Below are 16,286 nucleotides of genomic sequence, written 5' to 3' on the forward strand. Positions count from 1 at the left end.
TGCTGAACCCTGCACCCTGAGATGGTAACAATACCTCATATCTAAACCATAACATGAAGAGTACCTGGGTGTTCACTCTTCTAGTCTTCCCACTATTTTGTATGCCTGAACACTTTTTCTATATAAAAATTGGGGGATGAGGTTTGAATTTTTGAATGTCTTTCTTGACTTTGCCTGATTTGGGGTTAAGATTTTTCATCAAGCCAGGCGCAGTGGAGCACACCTGATATCCCAGCTACTCAGGAGGCTAAAGCAGGAGGATCTCAAGTTCAAAGCCAGCCTCAGCAATTTAGCGAGACCCTGACTCTAAACAAAATATAAAAAGGGGCTGGGGATGTGGCTCAGAGGTTAAGTGCCCCTGAGTTCAATCCCTGTTACAAGTATATATTTATTTCATCTGTATAGTCCAATATACAATATCCAAGACACACTGCTAAGAAAAAAAAGGCAAGCTACAGAACAATACATATGGTTAGAACCTATTTATGCAATGAATACGCCCATGTATATATTCAAATTAATAGACAAAGAGATGGAAAGATACCCAGCAACTAGGCAACAATGGTTAACTGGAAAGGTGAGAGGTGATTTAAGAGGGTAAAGGGACAGTGGTGAAGACAAACCTGCACTTTCTCAATACTGTTTTAAATGTAATTAAAAGCCAAAGTAAGGCTGGGGGTAGCTCAGTGGTAGAGTGCTTGCCTAGCATGCACCATGCCCTGGGTTCATTCCTAGCCTGGGGAGTGTGGGGAGGCTGAAGTAAAATAACTGTATGGGGTGAACTAGAAGATTTGCCCAGGGCTTCTCTGGCTGACATCTGCAGTCATCCTAATGGAATGGAGGAGGTTTCAATGGGGACTGTCCTAAAGATTGAATTAGTTCAGCTGTGTCTTTCAGAAATAGGCCATCCAACCAGGTGTGGTGGTGTATGCTTGTAATCCCAGCAATTTGGGAGGCTGAGGCAGGAAGATTGCAAATTCGAGATCAGCCTCAGGAATTTAGCAAGGTCCTAAGCAACTTGGTGAGACCCTGTCTCAAAATAAAAAATAAAAAGGACTGGGGATGTGACTCAGTGGTAAAGCACCCCTGGATTAAATCCTCAGTACCAAAAAGAAAAAAGAACAGAAATAGATCAGCCAATGGGCTGGGGATGTGGCTCAGTGGTAGAGTGGTAGTGGTAGAGCTTTTGCCTGATTTGCTTGAGGCCCTGGATTTGATCCCCAGCACAACAATAACAATAACAAAAAGGTCAGCCAAGATTCTTTCTGAGCTTCATCCACAGGGCCTGAGGGCGGAACTGCTCTAGGGGATTGGGGAAATCCTTGCTCTCTCCTCTACGGAAACTCAGCGGGCTGCAGTTCCACTTTCCTGAGCCTCAGAAAAAATAGAGCAGGTAAACCTCTCTGCTGTAGCTACCAGTCACAGTGTTGAGAAGAAAGATGAAAGAAATAGTCAATGATGGTCCCTTTTCCATGCTCAGCAACCACTGGATTAAAGGTGAGTTTGATCCCCTTCAACACTCTTTGTACCCCACTATACTTTGTCAGAATGTGTTAGTCATTCAATTTAACTCTGTGCAATAGTTCAGAGCCAGGGGCTACCTCTAGGTTTATCATTTTTATGGTCAAAGGCTTGACAAACTTCTCTGAAATATCAATTCAAGCCAGGCACAATGGCACATGCCTCTAAACCCTGTGGCTCCAGAGACTGAGGCAGGAGGATCACAGCTTCAAAGACAGCCTCAGCAATTTAGCAAGAATATGTCTCAAAATAAAAAATAAAAAGGTCTGGGGATGTGGCTCAGTGGTTAAGTGTCTCTAAATTCAATTTCTAGTACAAAGGGGGGTGGGAGGAAGAAATGAAATATCAGTTCAAAAAAGTGACATGCTGCCTGCTTTACTGTGTTCGGTGGTGTTGATTATTTGGACTTTGGTAAGAGCTCATAAAGAAATACTTTGGGTTGGTTATTTGTTAACAGTCCAAAGATTACTGTAGTTTTAGTTAAGCCTCTGATGAATAATACTAACTTTAAACTCGGATAGAAGCACACAGTTTCTCTGGAGCTGGGATTGCCTATGCATTGCCACTAGGAAAGAATATGGATATAAATATACAGAAGGAAATGTAGTTATTGGATGATGCCTTTGTAGAAAACCAGGATATTATTACTGATAGTATCTAATGTAAAAATTAGCTTGTTTTTTTTTTTGATGCTCAAAAAGTTATAAACAATAATATAATAGTTTTATAATAATTACAAATGGTATTTTCATTTATGGACCAATTAAAAAATTAGAGTTTGAGATACAATTGAATTACACCCACAGTTATTATGTATTGGGTAATGTGGAGATATTAGGAACATGACTAAAATAATGGGCTCACATTTTAATGAGTACTTATTTGACATCATATACCTGTGACACAGAACTGAGGCTACATAAACGTGCTACATGATTACAAAATTCTCCCTTTAAAACCTACAGCAACAATTTTAAAACAAAAGACCCAGGGCAAGTGTGGCTGTGGGGAAAATGGAACATTGCTATTTCCTTTATAAACTGCTCCAGCCATTTTAAAAAGCATTCAGGGCTGGGGATGTGGCTCAGCGGTAGATTGCACTCTGGTTGCATGAGGCTCCAGTTTCCATCCCCAGCATTGAAAAAAAAATTTTTTTTTCCCCATAAAAGAAAAACTACCTAGTAGGGCCCAGTGATGTACAGCGATTTAGGAGTCTGAGACAGGAGGATTGTAAATTCAAGGCCAGTTTCAGCAACATGGGAAGGCCCTAAGCAACTGAGGGAGACCCTATCTCAAAATAAAAAATAAAAAGTGCTGGGGATGTGACTCAGTGGTTAAGTACTCCTGGTTTCAAACCCTGGTACAAAAAAAAAAAAAAAAAAAAAGTACAGCTACGTAAATCATTTTTGACCTCATAAATTTACCATGATGTCAGGTAGATCCATGGCGGTGATTTAAGAACAAAGCACCAAGCAGCCCACAGGTGTGAAAGAATCATCAATCAGTCACCAAAGACGGAACCGCCTGTCAATCAGCAGGGTCTCCAGGCCAATCTTGGATCTCAGCCAGTCTCCCTCGCCCCCACCAACTCCAGTGGGACAAGGGACTCTAAAAACCCCTTTTCCTGTCCCAAGCCCTTCCCTTCCTGCTCTAAGCCCCATAAAATTCCAGTCAGGTCAAGCCCCTCAGACCCTATTTCTATCCACTCTGATGGTCTAATAGAGTTCCCACAGGGAGTGGAATCTCAATAAAGCCTCTTTTAGCGGCCTTTTTGAATCTGCCTCCTTTTGGTTGCCGCCTTGCCTGACCTTACACATGGGGCACCCATCTTAAGTAGTCTAAATGCAGAGAAAACTGTATGCACAAAACTTTGCACAGACACATTATTGATAAAAATAAATGAGCTGGACGAGGTGGCACACTCCTATAAACCCAGCAGCTTGGGAGGCTGAGACAGGAGGATTGCAAGTACAAAGCCAGCCTCAGCAGCAGTGAGGTGCTAAGCAACTCAATGAGATCCTGTCGGGCTGGGGATGTGACTCAAGTGGTAGCACACTCGCCTGGCATGCGTGTGGCCCGGGTTCGATCCTCAGCATCACATACAAACAAAAATGTTGTGTCCGCCGAGAACTAAAAAATAAATATTAAAAAATTTTTAAAAAATGAGATCCTGTCTTTAAATAAAATACAAAATAGGACTGGGGATGTGGATCAGTGGTCAGGGCTCACCTGAGTTCAATCCCTAGTAAGTACCAAAAAATAAATAGATATATAAATAACTGGAAACTGAAATATCCAATAATTAGAGAAAAGTGAAGTAAGTTAATGCACATCCACTAAAAATAATATTATGTGTATGGGTATATATGTTAATTAGAACATATAACAATTTTTATTCAGTCAATGCTTACTGAACAAACTTTGTTATCTGTGCTGAGGACGATGATAGTGAACAAGATGGGAAAAATGTTGTCCCCATGGATTTCTGGATAACAACATAATATTCATTCAGAAATGATGTTGTACGAAATTCAGAAATGATGACTGCCAGTATGCAAAAATGAAATGGACAGACCAAAGGACCGCGGAACACAGAAAGTGCAGGTGCAAACTGTTCCTTTGGGGTACTGATAGCACTGTGATTATTTCTCCTTTTCAGCATGTTTTAGTTGTCATTGGTGTGTGTTTAAAAATTTTAAATGACATGAAATGCATAGAAACATCAAGAAATAATGTCGTAAGATTTAAAAAAACACTAAAACAGTAAGTAGTATGGACCAGCTGCAAGCAACACTGTGTCCAGATCAACAGAACAGGGATGGGGCTGGGGATGTGGCTCAAGCGGTAGCGCGCTCGCCTAGCGTGTGTGCGGCCGGGTTCGATCCTCAGCACCACATACAAACGAAAATGTTGTGTCCCCCGAGAACTAAGAAAAAATAAATAAATGTTAAAAAATTCTCTCTCTCTCTCTCTGTCTCCCTCTCTCTCTCACTCTCTCTTTAAAAAAAAAAAAAAAAACAGAACAGGGATGGAAATCAATCCTTTGTGGAAAAAGGAGAGTATTTTGAGAGGTAGTAGGATCTGTTTTTTGGGGAGGGGGAGAGTACTGGAGATTTAGCCCAGGGCACTTAACCCCTGAACCACATCCCCAGACTTTTTTGTTTTTTATTTTGAGACAGGGTCTTGCTAAGTTGCTGAGGTTGGCCTTGAACTTGGAGTTCTCCAGCCTCAGTCCAGTCTGTGTACTTTGAGTATCCCGGAATCTATTGGCTAGGTGGGGAAAGCCTTAGGAGTTGCCCAAGAGCTCCTGACTATTCCCTCCTTCATGAGAACCACTGGGCTCACAGCCCTATGGTATTGTATCATCACTGACTTTGCTCATGTCTGTTAACCAATAACCCCAGTGTGCAGTGCACAGTCTTAAAGTAATACATGCTGTCTCCCTGAAGTGAGCATTGCTGGTTGCTGCACAGCTTTCCTTCTTCCCACACCCTCCCCTAATAGAGCTCTGAAGTTTCTCATCCTCCTTTGCAGCCCTGTGTCTCAGGGAAAGTGGCCCCACCCCCTGCTCCAAGGACAATGAATCAATGTCCTTCCCTCTGAGTAGTAATTGAGTCTTTCTTTAGCTTGGGACTTTCCTCTGGTCATAACTGGTTTCATCTGAGCTTGGGACAGGATTCAGGTGGATGAAACTCTGGGGGAAGTGAGCCTTGGACTTCTGGTAGAGACATTTTCTCCCTTCTAAAAGTCACGTGCACAGAAGGCTTCTGAGGTGTTGGTATTTTTCTGTTTCTTGGTGGTTACACGAGTATTGGCTTTATAAAAAGTAACTGAGAATGTAGCTCAGTGGTACGTTTTAAATAATAAAAGTTATATTTTAAATTTTTAAAAGAGAATAAGCAATGGGCATGGTGGCCCACACAGTTAATCTCAGCTACTTGGGAGGCTGAGGCAGGAGGATCCCAAGTTTAAGGCCAGCCTGGGCAATTTAGACTCAAAATAAAAAGGGGTGGGGATATAACTCAGTAGCAGAGTATACCTGGGTTCAACACACACACACACACACACACACACACACACACACACACACAGAAACCACTAGAAAAGATAATGTCTTTCCCTTCCTGGCCGATCCACTATGCAGATGTGAAGCCAGCAATTCTACAGTTATTTAAACCATTTTGCCACCAGGAAGGAACTGCAGGGAAGCAGAGCCAGAGTCCCTGGGGTAAGCTGAGGCTGAAGCGTGCCTTCTTTCTGAACTTGGATATTCATGAATCAATAAATTTTAAACCAGTTTGAAATTTTCTGTCCCCAGCAGATAAAGACATTGAATCTGACACTTTTCTTTTTTCTTTTGGTGCTAGGAATTGAACCCAGGAGTGCTCTATTACCGAGCTACATCCCCAGCCCTTTTTTTAAAAAAATATCTTTATTTTATTTATTTACTGTTTTATGTGGTGCTGACGATTGAATCTAGGGCCTTGAATGTGCTAGGCGAACACTCTACCTCTGAGCCACTACCCCAGCCCCCCCCAACCCTTTCTATTTTTATTTTGAGATAGAGTACCACTAAAGAATTGCCCAGGGGGCTGGGCATGTGGCTCAAGCGGCAGCACGCTCATCTGGCATGCACGGGGCGCTGGGTTTGATCCTCAGCACCACATAAAAATAAAATAAAGATGTTATGTCCACCGAAAAATAAAAAATAAATGTTAAAAAATTTTCTCTCTCTTTTTTTAGAGAGATAGAGTCTCTCTCTCTTTAAAAAATAAATTAAAATAAAGATGTTGTGTCCACCGAAAACTAAAAAATTATCTCTCTCTCTCTTAAAAGAAAAAAAAAAAAGTATTGCCCAGACTGGCTTTGAACTTAAGATCCTCCTGCCTCAGTCTCCCAAATCGCTAGTATTACAGGCATGCAGACTCACCTTGCTACTATCTGGATACAGTCAGTGGCTAGGTGTAAGGTTCCACAGGACCCTCACTACGATTGTCCACCCTCACTCTCCTTGCCCTCAAACTGTATCTTGTCTGACTGATTTCCAGAGCCCTCTAATGGGTTCTCAATCTCCAAGTGTCCACACATAGCTCTTGAGCTCTGGCTGTGTGTCCCTTCCCAGGATAAATTCCTCTGAAGGACTTCTCCAGGTGAGATCTCTTTCTGTCCTCCTGGAATAAGGTGAAGCCCCCAGAGTACATAATAAAATCAGTGCATTTCCTGCTGACATTAATCCAGCAGATTAATGGTAGATTAATGGTAGATTAATCTGGGCTTTTCCCCAGAAGGACTCTTGTTTTCTCACAGGGATAGTTTCCCTAAGATGCCCTCCTACCCCTAATCTATGCACTGAAATTCTTGTCCATCCTTCAAGGCCCATCTCTAAACCTTTCAATCTCCTGAAGCTTCTCCTGAGGTCACCAAGCAGCTGATGCCTCCCCTCACCATCCTGATTCTCTCCACTGCACCTGTGGTCTTCCTTTTCTGTTCCAAAAGTCCCCTTTACATCTTTGCCTAAATGCCCCCTCAACACATATTCCAGTTCTGAAGTAGGAACAAATGTGTCTTTGTTGGGTGTTTTCATCTGCTCCCAGAAGTAGATAGAGCTTACATCTGACTTTCATCTAGCACAGTGACATACAGTATGTGTTCCATAAGCACTATTTGTTGATGTGAAGAACTGAATTGTCTCTCACCAAGGTATGATTTCTTATATGGAAAACTTAGAAGTATTATTAACATTAATTTCTTAATATGACTCATCATTACTGCCAAGAATGCTTTTTTTTCTAGTACTAGGGGTTGAATCCAGGGGTGCTTTGCCACTGAACTACATCCTCAGCTCTTTTTATTTTATTTTGAGATAGGGTCTCAATAAACTGGCAAAGCTGGTCTCAAACTTGTGATCTTCCTGCCTCGGCCTCTTGAATAGCTAGGATTACAGGCATGTGCCACCACGCCTGGCTTCAAGAAGGTTCTGTATGTACTTCAGTGAGAAAAAAAAAAAAAAACAACCTAAAAACTCAAAACCTACTCACCTGGCTTCCCAGCCATCTTGCAAACCCCACTGTCCAGCTTGCTTTGCATCACACTTGCTAACTGGAATCCCAGGACACAGAAGCCAGAGGTTGGTCGTTCAGCATGCAGCCTGCTTGCAGAGCGTGTCCTTACTCTCCCTCTGGATGGACCAGCTACAGGTGCCGTGCTAACCTGCAGGAGGAGTCCATCTCCAGGGGAGTCCAGCGACTTAGGCTTCCATGTCCACAAGAAGTCGTCTGGAAAACTGAAGAGCTGCTAAAATGAGGAGCTGAGTTAATTATCCTCACCTATGGTTCCCAAGCAACAACCCCCTTAAGATCCTGGGTAATAAGATCTGTTCAAACCCACAAGGGAGATATCAGTTGCCTGCTGCCTGCAGCTTCCTAGCTGGTTATGATTCATAGGGAGTCTGCCTTTTGGGAGCCAAGATAAAGCACCCACCAAAGACATATTAGTTCCTACTTGTGTGTCTTCAGGCCCCAAAGATCCCCTAAAAATTCCCCAAGTAAGGACTTACTGTTACATAAGCGTCCACTTCATGTGGAAGAATGTGATATTGAGCTCACACTAGAGACGGCTAACCTGTGAGGAAACAGGAGGTAAGTAAAGGTTAAGTACCATTATTCAAAATCCTTGGGACTAGGAGAGTTTTGGATTTTTTTTTTTTTTTGGTACCAGGGATTGAACTCAGAGGTGCCTAACCACTGAGCCACACCCAGCCCTTCTCAGCCCTTTATGTGTTTTATTTTGAGGCAGAGTCTGGCTAAATTACTTAGGGCCTCCATAAGTTGCTGAGGCTGGCTTCAAACTTGAGATCCTTCTGCTTCAGCCTCCTGGGACACTAGGATTACGGGTGTGTGCCACTGCAACTGGCTGAAATTTGGAATATTTACATATGCATAATGAAATATCATGGGTATAACACCCAAATCTAAACAAGAAATTAATTTATGCTTCACATACACCTTATATGCATAGCCTGAAGATAATTTTACACGATATTTTTGGTGTGTTTACATTCTGACTGTGACCCCATAGCATGAGGTCAGATGTGGAATTTTCCACTTGTGGTTCAAAGAGTTTCAGATTTTGGGGCATTTTGGATTTGTCTTTTCAGGTTAGGGAGGTTCCATCTGTACTCTTCACATCCCTTTGATCACTATTGGAGATCTCTCTCTTCAGGTAGCCAACACAAAGCAACTGGAAATTAAAGGTGGATGTTCAGAGTACATCCATAGTCTTCATTATTTGTTGGTTATTGTTACTCTGATATGTGACATGTGGCAAAAAGACCTCTACTCTATCTGTTGGTGTTAGCAATTCGATTCTGTCCAGATCCAGATTTTCAGTTCATAGGATCATAGCTACTCATGAGACTGGTTCATACAATTGCTTGCTTTTTGAAATTAGAGGATTGTTTTGGGTTTCTTTTGTTGTTATTGTTGTTTGTGGTACTGGGGATTGATCCTAGGGGCACTTTAACCTCTGAGTCACATCCTCAGCTCTTTTTATTTTTTCTTTTTATTTTATTTTTTTTTAAAGAGAGAGTGAGAGAGGAGAGAGAGATTTTTTTTTTTTATATTTATTTTTTAGTTCTCGGCAGACACAACATCTTTGTTGGTATGTGGTGCTGAGGATCGAACCTGGGCCGCACGCATGCCAGGCAAGTGCGCTACCGCTTGAGCCACATCCCCAGCCCCTCTTTTTATTTTTTATTTCAAGATAAGGTCTTGCTCAATTGCTGAGGCTGGCCACGGATTTGTAATCTTCCTGCCTTAGCCTCCCAAACTGCTGGGATGTCAGGCATGTGCCACTGCACCCAGCTAAAGGACATTTTACATAGGCCCACAGTACCTTAGTTGCAGTTCTGCAACTTTAGGGTGTTTTGTCTCTGAAACCAAGTTTGATATCTAAAGCCAAGTGGGGTGGTGCACACCTCTAATCCTAGGGCATAGTATGTAGGAAGCTGTGGCAGGAGGATCACAAGTTCAAGTCCAGAATGCACAGTATAGCAAGACTCTGTCTCGAAATAAAATAAAAAGAGCTGGGGGTGTGGCTCAGTAGTAGAACACTTGTCTAGCACGCATGATGCCCTGGGTTCCATCCCCAGTACTGAAAAAAAAAAAAAAAAAAGAAATTATTTTTGAGGTCCAAACTAATTTGGCAATGAAATCTGACTTGAACTTATAAAAGTCAATTTATGATATTTATTCTTTTTAGTATAAATAATAAAATAGTTCACTAGGGACATATCTATATGTTTGATTATAGGGTGCCACCCTAGTCTTCCTGGAGGCCTTATGTAATAATATACAGCACGATATTTCTGAAAACTTCAAAATGCCATAACTCATAACCCTAAGGTTTCAAATAAAGGATTATGAACCTGTAAAATCAAACCTGCAGGCAATGAGCAGTTGTCAGTCAGTTATTCACATGTCAAACTGCAGTTGTAGCACTTTCATAAAACAAAGTCTGCTTTCGCTGTCTAAACATACAATATATCTAACCTTTACCCTAATTGCATGCAGCTTCAGCCTTATAGAAACTTTTGCAAAATCATTATACACACCCCCAAATCCTAACACCATGAACTTACAGTGGTTAGCTTATATTTACAGTGACTGCCCCTTCTTATCAAGAAAATAACCTCGTTTCCTCCTACTGCTCTTCATATCAGTAAGAAAATAAGATTTGCCTAGGGCAAATATCCTCAAGTTCTCTGAAAGTTTCCAGAGAAAACAATTTAGAAGACTGACTAAAAGGAAGACAACATGCTCAATTTCTTCTATGTATTTCTTTTAGTTGGTGAGGGCTTTGACTTTGTGACTCTTGCATGGCGTTACCACATTAAGCTAATCTTTCAAATATCCAGGTCAGTCATAAATCATGATTTGGATCTTTCATTGAGCAAGAATAGTTTCAAGATATAAGATAATGCCAAGCATCCTCACAGGTGTGTGTAGTCCCAGAGATTCAGGGTGCTGAGGCAGGAGGATTGCAAATTCAAGACTAGCTTGGGCAATTTAGGGAAACCCTACCATAATAAAATAATTAAATTAAATGGTGCACGCATCTGTAATTCTAGAGACTGGGGAGGCTGAGGTGGGAGGACTACAAATTCAGGTCAGCCTCAGCAACTCAGTGAGGTCTTAAGCAATTTAAAATAAAAAGGTTAAAGGTTAAAAAAAAAAAAGGGACTGGGGATATAGCTCAGTGGTGAAGCACCCCTGAGTTTAATACTCAGTACCAAAATGTAAAGAGATAAGTAAAACAATAAAATAAAGTAAAACAGATTGGAAATGCAGCTCAGTGGTAGAGCTGCCCTGGGTTCAACTCCAGTTCCACAAAAGATGTGGGATGCAGAACACCTGAAGTTTTCATGGAAAGTCAAATTTTTAGAGTTTAATAAATGGTTAAGGTCTAAAGATATTTCTGTTGACCATGTGGAGGTGTTGACATTTCCCTGTTGCCCACTGTACTCAGAAAAATGAAATCTACTCAGTAATGTATGATTAATTGCTCACAGGCAAAGCATGTATCAACAGGCTAAAGACATTCCACAGGAAACACATGACTCTGTGCTCATATCTGATCGAAGAAAAATAGAAAAGGAAATGCAGTAAGGTTCGCAGTCTCATAACCTTTTCTCCTCAAACCCCACATACTCTTTGATATTGTTGGATCCCAGGACAGATTTGAAAATCCCCTCCTTGCTTAAAGCACAGTTGTTAAGCTTGGCACTGAATTGTCTGTCTCTTTGTGGATTTGGGTTGGCTTCTTTGCTAAATGAATTACTTCTGGGAGGAATGTGATCTCCTTCCTGCTGGGTTGATGTTTCAGCTACACCAAATCTCCTGTACCAGCCCCCACCTGGGCTATGGGGGGTAGACTTACCTGTTTCTGGAAGCTGGAATGTGCTTTCCTAAACCACGCTCAAAGTTAGTTCCCATGCCTGGCATGGTGGTGCATGCCTGTAATCCCATGGCTCAGGAGGACTGAGAGTTCAAAGCCAGCCTCAGCAATAGTGAGGCGCTAAGCAACTCAGTGGGACCCTGTCTCTAAATAAAATACAAAACAGGGCTGCGGATGTGGCTCATTGGTTGAGTGCCCTCAGTTCAATTGCTGGTAACCCCTCCCCACCAAAAAAGGGCTGGGAATGTGGTTCAGTGGTTAAGGGGTCAATCCCTGGTACCCCAAACAAACACCTTATTGTCTCACTTCATACAGGCTTCTGCTCAGATGCTCTTGTGTGTCAGAGAGGCCTCCAACTACTCCACCAGAGATCCACTGGAGAAACTTTGGGACATGGCTGGTGGTGGTGATAGTTGTGAGCCTACTTAAATAGATTGAATTGTACACTGAAAATTGCTCACATGGTAAACCTTATGGACATTTTACTACAATAAAAACCAGAAAGTAAAAGAGCTCTACCCAGCATGTTTCATCTCACTGGCTTCATCTTCTTACCTGGCACTTCATCAAAACGCAACACTGGGGGCTGGGGATGTGGCTCAAGTGGTAGCGCGCTCGCCTGGCATGTGTGCGGCCTGGGTTCAATTCTCAGCACCACATACAAACAAAGATGTTGTGTCCACCGAAAACTCAAAACATAAATATTAAAAAATTCTCTCTCTCTCTTAAAAAAAAAAAATCGCCACCATGGCAAAGTCAATATATCAGACTTAAAAAGCCCAGAAAATAAAATCATGTACTCTGAGTTAACACTATCTTAAAACAAAACAAAACAAAACCCAACACTGTAGATTGACAGACACATCCACTGACCACATCAACACCCCCCCCCACCCCAAAGCAAGCTCAAGGAGATCAAGTGCTGCTGACTTTTGTTTACTCCTGTATCTGCGATGGCTAGAACTGTCCCTCCTGGAACACTGTAGATACTCCTAAAGAATCCATGAATGAATGAAAACAAGCAAGGCGTAGTGGCACAAAGGTCTCAAAGTTTTGGCTTTACAAGAACAAGGTCCCTCCCCACCCCCAGACAGTGGTGTGCTGGGGGTGCCTCCCTGGCACAGGTTCAGATCATGCGCACATATCTTCCCAGTTCCATGGTCAGTAATATCATACTGAGACAGGGTTAAAGGACAGGTAGTCAACCTAGATAGTGAATGCCTGGGTTGGAAAGATGGGGGCTGATTATCAAAGAAAAAGAAATGGAATGCTAAGTGTTCTCTTCCAGAACACTTCCCTCCTCTCAACCAGTTACCAACACCTCTGGGGAATCGCTCCTCCCTACACAGGGAGTTGCTCATTAGCATCCCCTGGTGGCCCTTTTCCTGCCTTTTGGGCACACAGGCCAGATAGGAAGAGGAGGTGATGGGAGGAAAGGCAACCTGAGATCTATAAAGGGGCAAGATACCTCCCTCCCACGGAACGAGGACCTAATCCTGATTTCCAAGACTGGTCTCGATACTGGGACTTAAAATCAGACATCAGGGTGATCAGCCATCCCACTGCCCAGGGAATGAGGGGTGTCCTGGGATTCAGGACTTGGTAACCCTACCCTAGGTAACCCTAGGACCCTTGGTAACCCTAGGACAATTATTTATACCTGGAAGCTGGAGAAGTCTCCAAATTGGGGCTTTCCCGCCTTAGAGAACTTATTATTACATATTGACCAGCACAGTATTCAGGTTAGATTTGGTCCTCAGAAGTGCTACCCTTTATTTTGCATGGGGAATGCAGTTTAGATTACCTAAAGTCATTCCTACAGCTTATCTCAATTTTATGAGAATGCACAGCAGATTCCGGGACAGATAAGATATCTGGGAAGTTATCTTCTCAATTTAAAAAGGATAAGCCAGCTCAGTGATAGAGTGTTTGCTTTGCATGTGCAAAGGTCCTGGTATAATTCCTAGCACTGGGGGAAAGAATAAATCATGACCCCAGCATTTACAAAGAACTTTAAATTAAACTGGGCATGGGGGCATGTTCCTATAATCCCACCTACTTAAGAATCTGAGGCACAAGGATCCTAAGTTTGAGGCCAGCATGAACAACTTAGCAAGACCCTGATTCAAAAATAAAAAAGGGTTGTGGGTATAAGTTTGTGGTAGAGTGCCCCTGAGTTGAATCTCCAGGACTGAAAAAAAAAAAAGTTACGAGATATGCTCTCCTAAAACTTTACAACCTCTTCCAAATCAGCAGTATTTACTTTTTTATTTTGCATCACTCAAATCAAAGTCAGTTGCAAATGGATATATAAACTTCTGCTATCTTAGACTGAAACTTAAGTTAGGAAATGCCACCAGTGGCGATCATTTTTGGGGGGAGGGGGCAGGGAGAACGTCTGTTTATTATGCTGGAGCCCCATTTGTGTCTTGCTCCAAATTCTGCATCCTGTTCCACAGTTTCTCACAATAGTTATAAGCTCTTTTGTGTCAAAACATTTCTAATCTACATGACCGAAGGTATGTGTAGGGGTTTCTAGTGGTAAGTATGTTTACAGAGGCAAAAAGTATAAGGGAAATTGGTTCTTTTTCACATGCATTCCACAAATCTGTAGCTTTAAACACAAGGGGTTTTACTTTTCAAAAGGATGAAATCAGCCGGGGGGGGGGGGGGGGGGGGGGGGGGGGGCGCCGCAGTGGCACAAGCCTGTAATCCCAGTGGTTTAGGAGGCTGAGACAGAAGAACTGCGAGTTCAAAGCCAGCCTCAGCAAAAAGCCAGGTGGCAAGCAACAACTTGGTGAAACCCTGTCTCTAAATAAAATACAAAAAAGGGCTGGGGATGTGGCTCAGTACCCCTAAATTCAATCTCAGGTACAAAAAAAAAAAAAGATGAAATCAAAATCTTAGATACAGTTCTTTACAATTCAAAAAGTTGGAGATCCATGGTTAATTAATTAAGTTTCCTTAAGAAATTCTCTCAGGGACTTGGGTTGCAGCTCAATAGTAGATCACTTGTCTTGTATGTGACAGGCACTGAGTTCGAATCTCAGCGCGATATAAAAATAAATAATATTAAAAAGAAAAGAAATGCTCTCAGAGCCAAGGGGAGCTGACCCTTTTTCCAGGCATGTTTCTAAGGATAATGCTCTTGTAATTTTCACTTTACCTCCAGGGCTGCTTTTGCCATCTCATCCCCTTCTTTGATGTCCTCTTAACCTTTTTAAGGGGCATCATCTCTTTCCACATCCTCCATGTTATGCCATTCATGACTCTGGAGGACCATTTGAAACCTTATCGCCTCGGGGCAGGAGGAGAACCTATACTTTCAGTTGTTGAGGAGACAGTTACTAGTCAAATTTGTTAGCGGTATGGGTGTGGCCAGGTACCAGGGAGCCTCCAGAACGATCACCTTCAAGAGTGGTGTATTGGTGGGCCTATTTTTTGATCCTGTTGATTGTGGAGGATTTGGTAGAACTGTCACAGAAATCCAGGGGATGGTCCCTGCTCCAGAGGTGCAGGTCTGAGGTCCTGAGGTGGCTGACACTGCCTGCCCTCAATACACGTCATACTTTCTACTCATTCTGTTACCGCTGTTGACCGGTGACGAGTTCTTGCTCCCCGATGTTGAAGAATAACACCAAAGAAGCACGCCGAGGCAAGGCCAGAGTAGAGATTAGAAGTTTATTAAAGGACAGAAGAAAAGACTTCTCCTGGAGGAAGAAGGGGACCCAAGAGGTGGAATCCGTGGAAGTGTGGTTGTCTCCCCTTTTTATAGTTCTTTCAGTGATGGAATGTAGGTCGGAAGGCCTGAGGGGTGGGACACAGGTGGGCCAAAGAAGTAATCTGGGCATTTCCGAGTCAAGTTTGCTGTTCATTAACATTTCTTTGGGATGGGCTATCTCCAAATCTGTTGGGGGCTGTATCCTGGGCTTCATTAACATTTCTTTGGGATGGGCTGTCTTCAAATCTGTTGGGGGCTGTTTTCTGGGCTTCATTAACATTCAGAGAGTTGCTCAGCTTTTCCGGAAATTCATTCTCAACATGGCCTCCGTTTTAGATTTCACTCGGTATTAGACCCGATTTACCTAACTACACTGACTACCTAACTTTAAATCTGGCTTCAATTCCAGGTTGGGGGCGAGGGCTGAAAGCACAAGTGGCAATCTTTAAGGCCTTAACATTCTTTTTCCTGGTAATTACAAAACAGAAGCACAGAATTTTGACAACCTCCTATGGACTCACACAACTAGATACAAGGCTTGCTGTAAATTATATTTGCCACAATAATTACTGGAGATCCAGCAGTGAATACTAGCATGTGCTTAGCCCACCATATCTCTGCCAGAAACAAAACAGTTTCTCTGGTGTGCCGTGCAGTGAAACTGTCATGGGAGAAGAGAAGTCTCCAAAGAAGGGTCCAAGGAGTTACCACGGGGGGGGGGACTCAGCTCACTACCAGCAGGATTCTTGGCATAAGGGACAGAATTTCAGCAGAGTCAGACAAAGGCATAGAGGTTTACTCAGGCAGGTAGATGCACATTCAAGGGAGAATGTGGGCTGTCTCTGCAATGGGAAGCAGCACTGCCTCAGGCTGGGAGTCCAATATTTATAGAAAGGCTGTATCAAGGGCCGGATTGGAGGTGGATCCGAGATGGACTGCACAAGGGCATTGGCCGAGGACATTGAAGCCAGATTTAAAGATAGGTAGTCAGTGTAGTTAGGTAAATCGGGTCTAATATCAAAAATGAAGGCCATGATGAGAAAGGAGTCCGAGAAAGGCAGAACAACTCTTGGAATGTTAATGTCCCCAA

At 42.6% G+C, this 16,286-nt stretch overlaps 1 long non-coding RNA gene across 1 annotated transcript in view; it reads left to right on the top strand.

Moving 5' to 3' along the window:
- The first annotated feature begins 1,295 nt into the window (after positions 1 to 1,295).
- Positions 1,296 to 16,286, top strand: part of LOC144377265 (uncharacterized) — a 50,957-nt gene continuing 35,966 nt past the window's right edge. Inside the window, exon 1 of the long non-coding RNA XR_013438082.1 lies at positions 1,296 to 1,497. This is a non-coding gene — a long non-coding RNA (uncharacterized LOC144377265). The remainder of the gene's footprint in view (positions 1,498 to 16,286) is intronic.

Source organism: Ictidomys tridecemlineatus, chromosome 4, assembly GCF_052094955.1.
Source record: "Ictidomys tridecemlineatus isolate mIctTri1 chromosome 4, mIctTri1.hap1, whole genome shotgun sequence".
In the NCBI taxonomy this organism is placed as follows: domain Eukaryota; kingdom Metazoa; phylum Chordata; class Mammalia; order Rodentia; family Sciuridae; genus Ictidomys; species Ictidomys tridecemlineatus.